Source organism: Thermobia domestica, chromosome 15 (assembly GCF_964235325.1).
Source record: "Thermobia domestica chromosome 15, izTheDome1.hap1.1, whole genome shotgun sequence".
Lineage (NCBI taxonomy): Eukaryota > Metazoa > Arthropoda > Insecta > Zygentoma > Lepismatidae > Thermobia > Thermobia domestica.
Genome location: NC_137468.1, coordinates 42,721,084 through 42,736,844, shown reverse-complemented (window position 1 = coordinate 42,736,844; position 15,761 = coordinate 42,721,084). Strand labels below are relative to the sequence as shown.

The 15,761-nt window shown below is 33.9% G+C and overlaps 1 protein-coding gene across 1 annotated transcript in view; it reads left to right on the top strand.

Moving 5' to 3' along the window:
- Positions 1–15,397, top strand: part of LOC145671006 (uncharacterized) — a 152,719-nt gene extending 137,322 nt beyond the window's left edge. Inside the window, exon 2 of the transcript XR_014128426.1 lies at positions 13,398–15,397. The gene's annotated coding sequence lies outside the window, so the exon portion shown is untranslated. The remainder of the gene's footprint in view (positions 1–13,397) is intronic.
- Positions 15,398–15,761: the final 364 nt, after the last annotated feature.

The window sequence follows — 15,761 nt, the reverse complement described above, 5'->3', positions numbered from 1 at the left end:
AAGCGTTATATGTGACTTTTTTTTTTTAGCTAATTGAAGGATCCACTATTTCAGAGGTACAAAACAGCCGTTTTGTACCCATGAATTAGCAGGTACATGGTACCCAAGAGGTAGCAGGTACAATGCACCTGTGATTTCTTAGGTACAAATATTTTTCATGGGTACTAAAGTTCCTAATTTCATGGATACATGTACAGTCAGAAACAATATTGAGTATAGGTTGGAGCTATAATTTCACATACCTTCAGCCTATACTTAAGTTAATATTGTTTCTGACTGTGCCTATTACATGGAGCTGCAGTGACTCAGTGGTAGAGCGTTCACCTCTGGTGAATGGGGTCCCTGGTTCGACTCCAGCTCGCGCCAAGTGAACTTTGTGGTGGACAAACACCGTGTGCGTGGGTTTCCTCGGGGTTCTCCCATTTTCTAACACTTTCTTCATTCTACCATTTCATTCATTTATCATCATCTCCGTCTTCTTTAGCCTAGCCAGCATAACCGTGAAACGTAAAACTCAAAGATTTCATTTCATTTTGTATGGTACCTGTTTTATTGATAAACACAAGGTGACTCAGTCAATATCTAGATTACAGCACTTAACAACATCTGCTATTATAGGTTGTAATCTAAGCACTTTCCAGTCAACATTAAAAGTCGCAATCACTCTAATTAACGTAAATATGCTATATATATATATATGTATATATATAAAAGAGTGATGGTTCTGTATAAAACTTAGGTGGGCGCGGGAAAACTTTTGTAACGTGAGTCTGTTGCCCATTTCACAAGTAGAAATATTGGTTTAATCTATTAAAAAAAAAACTTAATGGAAACAAGGGTCATGTGATGCAACGCCTTTAAGCCTAGATTTCAATAGAAATTCAAAAGTGAAGTCAGATTTTCAGTATTTGTACCCTGCTACTTTTCAGCGATGACTTTATAAATGATATTGAAATTAGGAACAATATGAAACTGGTTACATAAACAGTAATAATGAAAAACTCACTTTTTCAATGAAGTTCTCATGAAAAACTAGCACAAAATGAGGTGGGCTCCTTTTTTCATTTAAGGTTATTTTCAGACAATTAAAACAGGGTTGCCTCCAAAATGGCCTACAGAATACATTATACTGCTAGAAATTTCCCGCATCCACCTAAACCAATTTACAATTATACCTCTTTCACTTCAGAATATACAGTAATCAGGGTGGCTCTAACTTTAACTTACCTTGTATCGTACCATATATGAATATAACTTGTACTTTGTTCCTTATTGCTCCTTGTATTGTTCCTTATTTTAAACACAAATATTTATTTGATTTGAAATGTTTGAATACATTTTATATTAATAATAAAGTACGGCCATTTGTCCTCCTGGAAGGACGCGCCTCATGATTAGAAAATGGAGAATCTGTCCTTCCGGAAGAATATGGAACTCCTATAAGAGGTATTCTGAAAAAGAATGAATATCAGTGTGATATTATCCATCAAACATCACCTTCGGAAACAGGGGCGTCATTTCAGACTTTGCTTGGGGGGGGCAAGAGCACCACCGAGATAAGACTTTCACGTTTTGCACTAGTATATTAATAGACAATCGATTAAAGTATATGTATTCCTCAAACTCTTGGGGGGGGCAATTGCCTCCTCCTGCCCCCCCTAAATGACGCCCCTGTTCGGAAAGCATCTCACCTTTAATGAACGAACAATCGTATTTTTTTTTCTAAGATTGGATGCCATACAGAACTGAGACTTCCTTTTCCCTTAGTGATGCTTTCTATGCTGCCACAAATATACAAAGTCCTCATAACTGTGGGCAAATATGGAACACCTTTTGGACGTTCAGTCTTTCCTGAAGGATGTTTAAGTTACAAGTTTTCTGATGAAAATAATGAAAATACTTTAAAATGCCATCGATGATATTTTCGACATCAAAGCTCTGCTTTTATCAACCCAAATAAAACAACATAACAGCTGAGCAATGCAAATACCTTTCATTAAAATTTAAGTTTTAGTTTTTAATAAAACTTATTTTCTTTGCTCAGCTGTTATTTTCTTTTACTTGGGGCAAAATGCCACATATTCTTCTTCAAACTGTGGATTAGGAATGAAGAAAGAATACTTCAGTTTGCGCGTGCGGACTCACACCGATTAAAGCATCCCACATTGAATAAAGCAGATCCGGAAGCTACGCGAAAAATTTCAAGAACAATCAAGGACCAGACTGCTTTGTTGGATTGGGGGGGGGGGGGCGCTGATAATGCAAATTTGATGTTTTAACATTATTGTTCACAATTTTTGCTGCTACATTATATAATCTTATTAAATAATAAATAAACATTATTATTTTAAAATGAAGTGCTAAAAATACTTGATATACAGGAACATAATTCAAGTGATACAAAAACAAGTTTATTGCTATTGTTTAATTGTTATTCTTACAGTTGTTTTCGTTATAACTTTTAGTGTTTTATATGGTTGCTTCAGTACGCTGCGTTTAATATTTCTTTGTCACGTGTCAAAGTCCCAGAAACTGTCCAAACCAAGTTGGGTATAATAAATTCTTAACGTAATAAATACATAAGAGCAGCAGGGAGGCCTCTTCTATATCTCAGCTGTTTCTCCATTTCCTTTCCACAGCATTTTGGACTCAGCAGTACAGAACAGGGTTGGTCCTTGAGGTTTCAAGGTTTCTGTAAACGATGCCTGTAATATATATATCCAAAAGGAATTAGTTTAGATATGTTTAATAAAAAAAAGAATACAGTACATATTTACATAAAGAAATAAAATCACGAAATAACAATGCTGTCAGGTACGTAGCCAGGATTTCGTGAAAGGGGATCTGTGACATGAAGTACTGTGGTCATCACACCAGGGGCTCGATCATTCTAAACTATTTTACTGGAATATATATTGGTTCGTTTAGCCAGGATTTCGTAACGGGGGGGGGGCATGACATTAAATTCTGAATGCCCAGGAGCTTGGTCAATCTAAACTACTTTACTATCAACATATATTGGTTTGTTAGGACAATCAAATGGGGATATGTTGGTTAGTATTTTAATAAGAAACTATGAAGAAATCTCGAGTAAAACAATAAAAAAAAAATACAATATTAACGTCCTTCCTCTGTTCATTCAAATATAACAATTTCCCTTTCATTATGACCTCAACTATTATAAAAAGTGCATACTCAATAATGTCTTGTAAAATATTTTACAATATCTGCGTTCCTTTCTCTGTTGAATCAGATGTTAACAGAACTTTCTTTCCACATAAATTTTTGTTTTTATCATTCCGTCAACTACTGTCTGTTCCAAATGATAGATTAAAGAAGCACTGCAAAGCTGCGATGTCAAAAAATGATTTTAAAAAATGTCCACGCTGTTACACAATCGTACTATACTTTTGGAAGCTTGAAATCTCCCTCACTAGTAGCAGAAATTCTGAGAATTCCGTAACTTTTCTAGAAATTTCAAATTCCCTAACTCTTCCAGGATATCTCGCTTACCTCGCCACCATGTATTGCAAGTAATACAAATCTCCTCATAAGAGAGAGTAATCAAAAGCATCCTGATTTTTTTTTTTAATTTTTAACGCGATCCTTCTTTTTCTAATTTCATTTTGTTTCATCCTTCCTTATTTTCTAATTTCTGGTCTGGAAGGGGGGGAGGGTCCTGACCTCCACCCTTGGCTACATGCCTGATGCTGTGTAAAATATGCAATAATTACCTTATCAAGTGTAACTATATCTAAATTGAAAAGTTGTTTACATACTATCGTTATGTAGACGATACGTTAATTCTCTATAAAGACGACAAACAAATAGAAGTACTCCTTAAAATGTTTAACAGTATTAATTTTAAAAACGAAATATGTTATACTTTGGTACGTTTTTTTAGTGGTAACATACTACAAAAACTTATAACTTTACTTTGGAATTCGCTTGTTCTTGGTAAAACTCTGTATTTTCGTCAGAGTTTGCCCATGTGGGCCCAGCTCAGCCAATCGGGTTGGAAACAAATAAAAAAACCAACCTGATTATTGAGCTTTTGATAAGTATATTAGTCATACAACTAAGCGGATCACATTGAAAGTGATTTTTACAAAATTTGGACTTTTAGGCATACTACATTATTCAATATATACTAATTAAGTCTTTTCTAGGACCTTAGTAAAGTACTGAATGAATTTTTAAAAACTCAGCTTGAGATAATTATGGAATTAATTGAGATAATTATACAAATTAATGTATAGATTATGCTTATATTTGAAATAAATGAAGTCTTTGAGTTTTCGTCCCGTGGTTATGGTTTGTGGGTTAAAGGAGTCTGTGATGATGAGAAATGAATGAAATGGTGGAATGAAGAAAGTGGGAGAAAACGGGAAAACTCCGAGAAAACCCACGAGCACGGTGATTGTCCTTCACAAAGTCCACATGGCGCGAGCTGGAATCTAACCAGGGACCCCAAGCACCGGAGGTGAACGCTCTGCCACTGAGCCACCGCGTCCCCCTTGTTGCAAATTGTGACAATGAGAATCTTGAAATATAAATCCCATTTTAACACTTTTATCCACAGACATTTAGATATTTTGAAAAATAAATTAAATCCGAGAAAACCGATATGGGCGCAGTTTTTTTTTTAACCCTGATTTTAGTAGCTCTCGACTTTGGCTGGGTACGATGCTATTAGCTGTTAAGTTTCTAAAATCCACAAACAACCATGCTCCAGTGAGAATCGAACCTGGAATATTGAAGTCGGCGGCCTGACACTTCAAAGCGCACGGCTACTGCGGTCACCTCTCGTTCTCATTTACAAAATCAAGTAAAAGGTGATACAAGACTTCTTTCTGAACTGCAAAATTGGTTTCAAAGTACTTTTAAATTCTTATGTGCAACAGATGTAATCTGTTGGTGGTAGAAGGATGTCAGAAGGAAAAGAAAAAATGTCTACAATAAAAATATATTTAAAAACTGCAGCAATTCCGTGGAAAAAGAGCGGCAGATCGCGAAAAGAACTATGCAACTTTAGATAAGTATAGTTTATTGTGTTAAATTTAGAATTTTGTAATCAATATACAATGAATTTTATGTTGAGCATTCACTGATACAGTAATTGCAGCAATTTCTTCAAAAGTGATGTGTGATTGGAAAACAAATCTAGTACACGCGATTAAAGGTATTGGCACAAGGTACCTATAATTATTACTGCTGTTTACAGATAGCAACACTTTACCATTTTAATGGTAAGAGAACATTTACTTGATCTTTAAAATATCAAAACGAATATTTGTTAAAACATACTTCGATTTTACTGCTATCTATGGCTCATAAAATAATGGATTATTTATTGAGATCACAACGCAAAGGCGAAGAAACGAAATTAATCAAATTGCGTGGTCCCAATTTCAAGCACTTCTATTCTAACAACAAAAACAACTTCTATTCTGTATCCTACTGCCTGTGCCTTCTGTATCTGTGCCTTCTGTATCCTGTGCCTTCTGTATCCTGTGCCTTCTGTATCTAACAACAACAAGCACTTCTATTCTGTATCCTACTGCCATATTACTAGATTTTACTACAATACACGAATATTGCATAAACAGGCTATTCAAAATTCCTTCCCCAATTTACTGTAATTACTGATGACGATCTTAGGGACATCCGAATGGTAAGTTGTAGGACCAGTTGCTAAATCTTTCCTTCGATCGCTTTCACTTTTTTTTTTTTTTTTTTGTACGAACTCTTGTGGAATATCAGCTAGGGCCAGGTTAATTTAAGTCCTTTTAGTTTTCGTTGCTACTTTCGTGATGTAGGTCAATGAGGTGAGGTGCATTTTGATAAAAGTAGGCCTTCTCTGTGTGCACATTGGGTATGTTTTCTTTGTCATGTACTTGTACAAGGACTTCGAGCTATCCGTAGAAGGTAGAGGGGTGCAACGTTGTGACTGGTGTCCGAGGGAGAAGGGGACATTTGTGTTATATCGAGGGCCACATGAAAATAGATAAAGCACCAAAGTGTACTACACTTGGTTAGATTACATTACGTTACGTGAGGCTAGGTTATCTTCAAAACAGAGGCATGTAGACTTTTGCAATTTGGCATAAAAAATCACTATTGCGTATAAACACGGCGTCCGAATGTATACTAAGTGCTGGATGCGTCCGAAGAAAGCAGGCGTGTCAGCGATGGTGGGTATTCGAGTTGGTAGTGAAACAGATGGTTTTTGGCAATGATACTAGCTTCAATAGCACTTCATATTAGTAAAGCTCCACTTGTAAACAGTATACTGTGTCTTTCACACAATTTCAACAACTGACATTCGTTATTTTTGTATAATTCTATAAAACCCAAACACGATATGTCACAATCTTGACATATACGCGCTATTACCACACTGTCTTTCCCGCCACTAAATCATAACAAGTGTACTTCTCCGCCAAACAGTCACGTCCGCCTCCACATACAGTATTCCTTTACAACATCAAACACAGCCTACAGAAATCACTTTCTGAACTTCAACTATTCTCCTCACCTGACTTTCACTCACTCTTCCTCTCAAACCAAAATAAATTCTCCAATTCACCCTGTAAATTTCCAAAAATTGGTCCGGCGATACAACACTTACACGGCGAAGTCCTTCCACAAGCACAAGGTACAGGGATTTAGTGAACGTTCCCTTGAACGTAAGCACCAGAAGCCATAAACACAACCTATACAAACCAGTGAAGTGCAAGGTGCACGTAAGCATGTGTGTGGAATACTTACCCTTGCACTTTCAATTCCATAAATGGCTTGATTTTCCTACATACGTTAGTGGCACCCACGGAAAGGTCGGAATATTATTCAGATAAAATCACGAAAATTAGCATGTTGTGCATGTTAAAAAAAAACTAGATTTAAAATTTACATTTTATAATCAGCTTAACCATCAAACATTATTTCAAAGGAACTATCGCTTAAATTACTGTTTGACTATTGAAATATAATATACATTTTAGACAAGTTAATTCATTTACAATATCCAAATACAATTATAAATACAGACTATTCCACTTACTTTTATATGTGACTCGTTTGATTGGTTGCTTGAGTCTTTCCAATCTTCATTCAAATAATGCACAAACAACACATCAACCGATAACACACAATATGGCGTATGTTAATGTTACCTTATTGTCATGGGTACATTCTTCGGTACGAATTTACTGTACCCATAAATCTTCCATGTACCCACTAATTCATGGGTAAGAGGTTGAGATGCGACCTTCTATTTCATGGGTACTTGTGCAAAATCATGGGTACTGTTTTTAGAGTGTACGCTACTCTTCCGTTCTTGACTGTGAACACCACTTGATATAGTTCAGCAAGTTGCGAAGACAAAATTATGCTCCTTGTAGGAAGTGTCTGTGATCCTTCAGAGTTAATCTTAGCAGTTGCTTCATATACCAAGCTCAACTTGCCTCTTGATTTAAATTCAGGGAAGTCCTCGGAAGAGTCCTGAAAAGTATTATGCTCCTTTCCCGAGAAAATAAAACCAAGTACGCCGTTATAATATGTGTTACCTGATTCTAGTTCTCTTAAGGCGTTTCGTCCGCATTTGAAAATACGTTGAGGTTTTGCCAGTACCTTATAAAAAGAGCTCTAAGCGCATTTAGAAATATAATAACATTTCTCTCTCACGATAAATTTACTTAAGTTCAAGGATTTCAAATCTTCTGTTGAAAATTTGTAGAATTTATAGTCCTAGACTTAAAATAACAATAACATTTATTGTAACCAAAGAAAGGCAAAAAAGAAAAACTAACAATGAAAGAAATTAACAATATGAAATATGATAAATGTAACCTACAGTTCTGAAAAGGAGCTATCTAAAATGCATGTCTCAACTTGCCTTTCAAACATGGTCCTAAGTGGAATTCTCTTTTAATTTGTAAAAAATTACAATTACCTTAGAGAAGAATCCACCTGGTCATTTCCCGAAATGCACAGTTGAAGATTATAATTTTACATAGCTTAAATATACTCAAGGTTATCTAGGGTACAATTTAACATTATTATAAACAAAATAAAAAACACAAACTGAACCAAAACGAAAACATATATACGCTACACACCTCTCTTTAGGTCCAACTGACGATTGACGTCAGTTGATCCTTGATTTCCATTACAGGTTCAAAAACAATCAGATATAATCAAACATTTATATCACTAAACCTCCTTCATATTTCAAAACCAGCTGGTACTAGATCATTCGCCAAGATTCTATATGAATTCAAATGTATATCCTTTTCGGGATTAATACAGGAAAGGTAAGGAAGAAAGGACAAAATGAAATTATTCAGAGTCGAAAAGATTAAAGTAGGTCAAGACAGAAGCAGAAGGTGGCGCCAGCTTCTTTTAATTAAATTCACCGATTCATGTCGCCATAAGGTTTTATCTATTTTCAAAAAACGCTAGCAAATGCAAATTACAGATAATAGTAATATGCAAAATTCATAATATCAGGATTTCAGAAATTTTCATAAGATATAAAATTTATAGTGTTCTGGATAGAGTAATTACAATAAAAAAGTTTTTGGGAAAGGTTTTATAGCAAAAAATAAATTAATTTTCATTTATTTGGAACACATTATCTCTCCTAGTATTTTCAGCACTAATTATTTTATTTCTTTCTGTGCTCTAAATACTTTAACATTTGCATGTTAGTATAAGATTATACGAGAAAACGATATGTACACTCATGTCCAAAAATAATGTCGCATGTCTATAAATATATTTTTGTAGGAATATCATTTGATAACAAATTCGCCCGGTATTTGTTATAATGTTAGTATGTTTATAATTGGCAAAGACATGTATGTGGCAAATTTCATGTCGAAAGAGCAGTAAATAAGAAGAATATAACGAAAATAAAACCTTCTTGTCCATTTATAAACATTTTGTTTTACTCATTCTAATTTTCGTATTTATAATTCTTTTCCTACGAAATTTACCGCAAATATACATTTCCCGATTATACACATAGTACCAGTATTAAAAGTACCCTGCAAAATCACTACCAAATTATATTCTTACAAGAAGAAAGTTATAGATATGCGACAATCATTTTGGACATGAGTGTACATCTAAGGTAATAAATGACTTAGATATGTGTCCAGTTCGATGCCCTGTTGGAGTCTTGATACCGTTATTTTAAGGTCATTCTGCTGGGCCAGCAATCACTCGAACTTTGGTGACCTAACTTCGAGAACCCATGTTGTAATATATTCGTAAATTTCTGACATAGGCTGGAGAAGATATACATAAGGAATGAACCCAGACCTTTCCAGGTCTAAGTAATTGTAGAAGTGTGGTTATTGAGACAGGGCTTAAATATCCTCTTAGTGTTCACATATGAGATTATTTCTAATACTAATAGAATAATTCTATGCTAATCACATTCTAAAAACGAATTGTGCATTCCATAGCTACACTGGAAACCAAACCACAAATTTGAACCCTTATACCCTGATAAATGGCTTCCCCTTCACAGGAAGGTATGAAATTGAACCCACGCAACTTACAAAGTGAACCTCCATTTTTTGACTAAAACACAATAATTTAATTTCCCACAAACATTAGATTCTTAACTCATATTATAGCTAAATACTGTCCGGATTCAATTCAAATTTCTTTCTTTTTAGAGCTGTTTATTTCGCCATTTAATTGAAAAACAAGTTGATGTAGAAAAATATGTTTGGGACAATATCATGAAATAATTATGTAAATGTGTCATATATGAATTACGCACCAGGGTTTCAAACAACTAAGAGGCAGAAAAAGGGCATTACTTCTAAAAATATATCTTTTCTCTAGTTATTTGATTTCCGAAATGTAAGGTGTCTTGTATATCGAAAGCTCATTGAGGCATTTTATTTCCATACATGAGTGCACGTGATGTCTTTATCATAAATTGTACGACTAGTCTCCAGTAGTATGGTGTGTAGTTTATAGTAGTTTTATATGTGTTATTGTGAACCAAACAGGAATGTAAACGGAAGCATCAGATTTTCGATGTTATTTTACTCGCAAAAATAGCTCTCAAATCGGTAACGATTTATGATCATAGTTCTATCACATTTCCCGATGCAATTTTTTGTTTGCATTGCATTTCTTTGATTTTGTGTCGCAAACTGCGGTGCGATACCGCTTAAATAAAACGTTCATATATATATATATATATATATATATATATATATATATATATATATATATATATATATATATATATATATATATATATATATATAATAAGGTATCTAAAAGTACCACATGAAATACCGAAGAAACGACAAATGTTGCCGATATACGGCTTGCTGTAGACAGTAATATCAAAAGAGGCTCGTCAAACTGAATTGTGGTGTGCTAGAAAAAAAATCAACAAATAAAGCATCAGAAAGGAAGTGAATTTTTGTAATGAAACGATAGACAAACACGTGAATAACATGAGAGGTGTGACTGGGCGAAATATAAGTAAAATTGAAATTCGAAAAATTTCATATCAACCACTTTATAAAAAAATTCATATGCTAAAAGAATCATTACAAATAAGAAATTTCCCGGCTAAGATTTTCTATATTAATAGGAAGAAAAGTGAGCTTGTATGAGTAACAAGATTTGAAAATGTTATTATTTGAAGTAAGTTTGTGCTGGTGAAATAGTCCAAATGTTATCATTTTATTTCAACAATTGTCACATTTCCTTAAAGTCTTTGGCCGTTCTATTATGAAATTTTCTTACGGGTTACGTATGTTTGATCTTACCGGCCCTCTCCACATGGTCCCTCGATGAGTACCAAGTATCTTCACCAAATATTCCATTCAATGTACAAATCACTCACGTTCAGCACAACTCATGAAACATTCACAATGCATTCATATTCATGTGTAGATCCTGCCGCTGAGACGTGTATATCATTAATTACTTCAGCATAGTCTATTTCTTACACTCACAATGTTGAAGTTCGTTTGCAGATCCTGCCGATGAGACGTTTATCTCACTAATTACTTTAGCATTGTCTTTCTCATCACTGTCACTGTTCGTATAGTACTCACACACTATACTTCTCGTTTTATTAATGAAACTAATAACTTGTCTTTAAAATAATGAGAATGGACGAATTCTTTCTTGTACTGGTCATTTGACGTCCCTCTTCATTCTGTTCTCTCCGTTCACTCTATTTTCGTTTTTCAGAAACATTTACAAATTTTCAAAAGCAAGCCCACCCTCGTTTCCTATTGGTTGACAAAATTATTTAACATTTTTAAACTGGACAGAAGACTGAAAGAAACAGGGAACTACGTTGATGGCGACTTGAAAAACTATCGGTTGGTCAGTGAACGAAGGACAAGAAAGCGAAAAAGGACAGAAAGTTAGGAAAACGAGAGGGGAGTTGGGATGTGGACTCTCTCTCTCCCTCTTTTTTATGTTGTGGAGCGGGGACTGGGCACGACTGGTGAGATTTGGATGTTTTGGATAGGATGAGCGCCTGAAATAAAATGGCCAAACTTACTTTCAAGTGAAATTTGAGTAATAAATAAATACTGAATAAAAATTGATAATATGTGCACTGACACAGAGGACACATGCAAAGAAATACAACGACGTTTGTATCATGCTTCTACTGGACGTAATAACGGTGATACGACCATGAGAATAGTTATAAACAGAAAGATAAGTGACCCACTTGACCTTTCGCACTGCGATATATATGAGCTATCAGAAGCCATGGGAAGGAACGAAGAAACGCAAACGTACGGCGTTCGAGAGGGAACAAGAAAACATGAGACATCGTCTGCACATTTATTTGACAATGTACAGAACGTAATAATAATGAGCATGACAGTATACCGAATGAACATAGAGAATAATATGTGCTAAGAGTATAAACCTAGTCTATCAAATAGGATGTCCAAACTAGTGGCCGTCTACTGCTATATAAGCATCGAGATGCACACACACAGATCGTTCCACAGAATCTAGCATCGCATGTGGAATGGACACATACATCATTGTACTAGTTTGAATTCCATAGTCCATGGGGTGTGTTAAACCGAAGAAAGAGTGAACTACTGGATAAAATACTTATATTAATCTGCAAAGGATAAAAATTATAATAGGTATAATCTTTTTAGTGTTAAGTGCATTTACACTAAGCTGAACTCATACAAAAGGGGATTTGTATACTCAGATTAGACTCCCAAAAGTAAAGTGAGCTATCTAAACAAGTTATCAGGTTTCTAAAGTAAGATGCGTTTCTTAAGAGAATCGAAGACGAAGCTTTAAATATGTGAAGCCTTTTTCGCTAAATATCTTATCAGATTCTATGGTCTTTCATAATGGAAACTCGGTAAGGTTTCCGAAATATTGGATGTTATTTTCCTCAGGAATACAAAAAGATTGTGCTAATTTTATAAGTTCATTTGAATTGTTTCTTGAGGTTGGTTTTATTATTTTTTTTTTTTTACTTTTGCGTCCCACGATTATGCCCTGTAGTCTAAAGGAGAGGAATCTTTAACGAAATTGAATGTCTATGAAAATACTTGGAATGGGAGAAAGCCTGGGAAAATCTATGGATTAGATATTATGCAAAAAAAAAAAAAAAAAAAAAAAAATCACATGGCACAGAAACGAACTATGTGCTCCTAGTACCGGAGGTGATCGTTCTAGTACTGAAATAATCACATGCTTCTTAATGAGTATTTAAAAGCAAGCAAGCAAACCCAAGCGGTAGAAAATCTCATGGTATCAGGTCTGGGGATGGCATTAGGAAATTAGAAACTCAACTAATCACGATATGCATATTTTCACATCATTGAAAAGAACATACACTTTCAGACCTATCATGACAACTTCTTGCGTCCACACACAAGATAATGACGTTTAGGACTACACAGAACGAAATCGTTCATTGAGAGAAACGTTTATTAATTGTTTCTTTATACGGACGAAAGATCCTAATCTGAATCTTGATAAAGGCAATTTAAATAAGATATGGAACATAATGAACTGTCAGCTGGAACATCAACTATGAAGTCTGCGAATTAAATGGTACAACACGAGTTTATTTTCACACAGCTTTACTTCCGGCCATTTTTATAATTTCAGTGCAATAATTTACCACAACTAAACCTGCAACAACTTACTAAAATTTAACATTCAGACTAAAGATGTATAGTTAGTTTATTAATTTTCTGCATACTGCCCTGTGCGTTGTATTGAACTATGTTTTTGTTAAATAAAACATTTTAAAAGCACATATTCTACGACCTCTTAGTTACTTACCTCCGATAATAATATTGGCTAAACTGTAACACTACATAATATCAACTTCTAATTCTCTTTCATTCCAGGTTTGTGTTGAAAATAAATCTCACTACCAGAAACTGTTTTGAAAAGAACAGAAGTTCGCAAGCCGTGTATCACATAAGAATGGAACTCTTCTTGAATAAATGATTAATTTGGCTTGCTTAGATATCCGAAGAAAAATAAGTTTGTTGTATTACTGCAGAACTACTGGTTTATTTTACGTAATTTGTTGATACTGTATTTTTATTATATGAGCCCTTATTTAAAGAGAGATGAAAAAAGTGAACTCGAAAGAACATTAGAAACATGGAAATGACAGTGAATTCCAATCTGCAAAACAACAAATAATGGCATTGAATGTCGAACATACATAACTTATTTAAACGTTCATCCTTTGGTCTATCGAGGCCTCTAGAACAAAATAATTGTAAAAGTTTGCTATTCATCTCTCTCTCTCTCTCTCTCTCCAAGAAGCATCACATTCTCACCTATAGATAGTGCTGCGTATGTTACTTGTGTTTAGCGGGCTTCCTCTATATATGCTTTTAAAATTCATGTTACGCATGTAAACTTTAATTCTTGGATTAGTAAAGCTTACGTGATATAGGATAACAGAATTTTATATTGAGATAAATCATAGACCAAGTATACAATAGTTCTAGATATGTGCCCTATCGTAATGGATGGAGAGAAATTTGTTCATTCGTGAGTAACTGTAATTTTATATTTTATGGAAGTGTCCTGTAACAAGGCTTAATCACTGAATATATTATTATATTTTCATAAAATTGTATGTATTTCGTTTCGCCACAAGTATACAAATAATATTTTATTAGCTTCAATAGACCATATAGTAATCAGCGACGTAGATTTTATATATGGTCCGTAGATCAGTTTGTAAATTTACGTAAATTTATGTATTCTTACATGCATGCATGTATGTAAAATTACAAACAGAGGCAGTAGCAATCTGTTTGCCAAGCTTCTAGTAAATAAGTTTACCTATCTAAAGTTGTAAAAGGTAACCCTTTTTCTATTGCATGATGTATTTAACATGGTACAGTGTAAAAATATACCTTAAAGAGTACTTTTTTTTTTTTACTATGGAACATGCATTTTGTTCTATAACTTTAGGTAGGTAAATGGAATTACATAGAAACTTGGCAAACAGATTGAGACCGTTTTTTTAATTTACTTGTGGAATCTTTTACAGTGTAGGTGTTCAAATTAAGAAGAAGAAAATTAAGGATGTAAAAAACGAAATATTTTCTAAACTTAACTAAAAGAAATACCAGTTGTAGAGGGGGAGAGTTCTGGGCATATGTGATTGGCAAAAGTGTTATACAATGAGAAAAACACAAGATGAAGTCATGATATACGATATATATTCTGTGGAAAATATAATAATAATAAGACGAACAATGTTATAAAGTGTGAACTAGTACTTGGATTTGAAGAATGAAAAATATAAGAATATGTATGAATACTTAGATTATGAAGAGCGGTTAACAGTGTTTTAAAACAGCTAAGGATAATGAGATAAGTCTAAGTCGAGATTAACATTCATATGATTGCATTATGTGTATAGCATAATTGATACCACACCCTAATATTAATATCCTTCTCTCTGAAGATTAAGTAAACAACACTGGCGAAGTTCAATCAGTTATTGTTTGTTACTTATTTCAATTGCAAAGAGCTCTTGACTCAGTATATAAAGTACGTTATATTTATTTTTAAGTTTTCGTTTTAATACTGATTCTGTTGTTTACAAAATTGATTAATTTAAAATATGTACACAGTGTAAGTAAAAGCGTTTAGCATTGCGTGATTAAAGAAAGAATATGTATAAGTCAGTAGATGAGCATGATCAATAAATGGAACAAATTAAGGTGTCTGGAAGGTTTCTTATCCTTATTTCTCTGGGTACTTATTGTATTTTATGTATGTAGTATTTACGGTCCACGCCAATATGGTAAACAAAATAGAAACATTAACATATCTAACAAATTGACGTGCACATCGATTTTATATAATTAATGTAACCGTGAATTCATTAAAGTATAAACAGAACACTTTACTTTGAAGATGACTAACGAGAAGAATACAGGATTCCTCTAATATTCATAAGAAAAGTTTATATTTCGTAACATGTATTTTGAAAATTGTTGATTTTGAAAGTGTGGGAAGTTATTGAACTTCGTAATCAGAAACTTGATATCGGAATTTGTTGTTCCTCACAGGTAATAATAATATGTGACACAAGCATAGTGATAATCACATCAGTTTGTTGGTTCTTAGTTTTAAAAGGAAAGTAGCGAATATAATATCCTAAAGCAGTGAAGTGCATCGCGCAAAACCGTTAATGTCACTGTTACCCAGATTAATTCCTTTAACGACGGTGATAA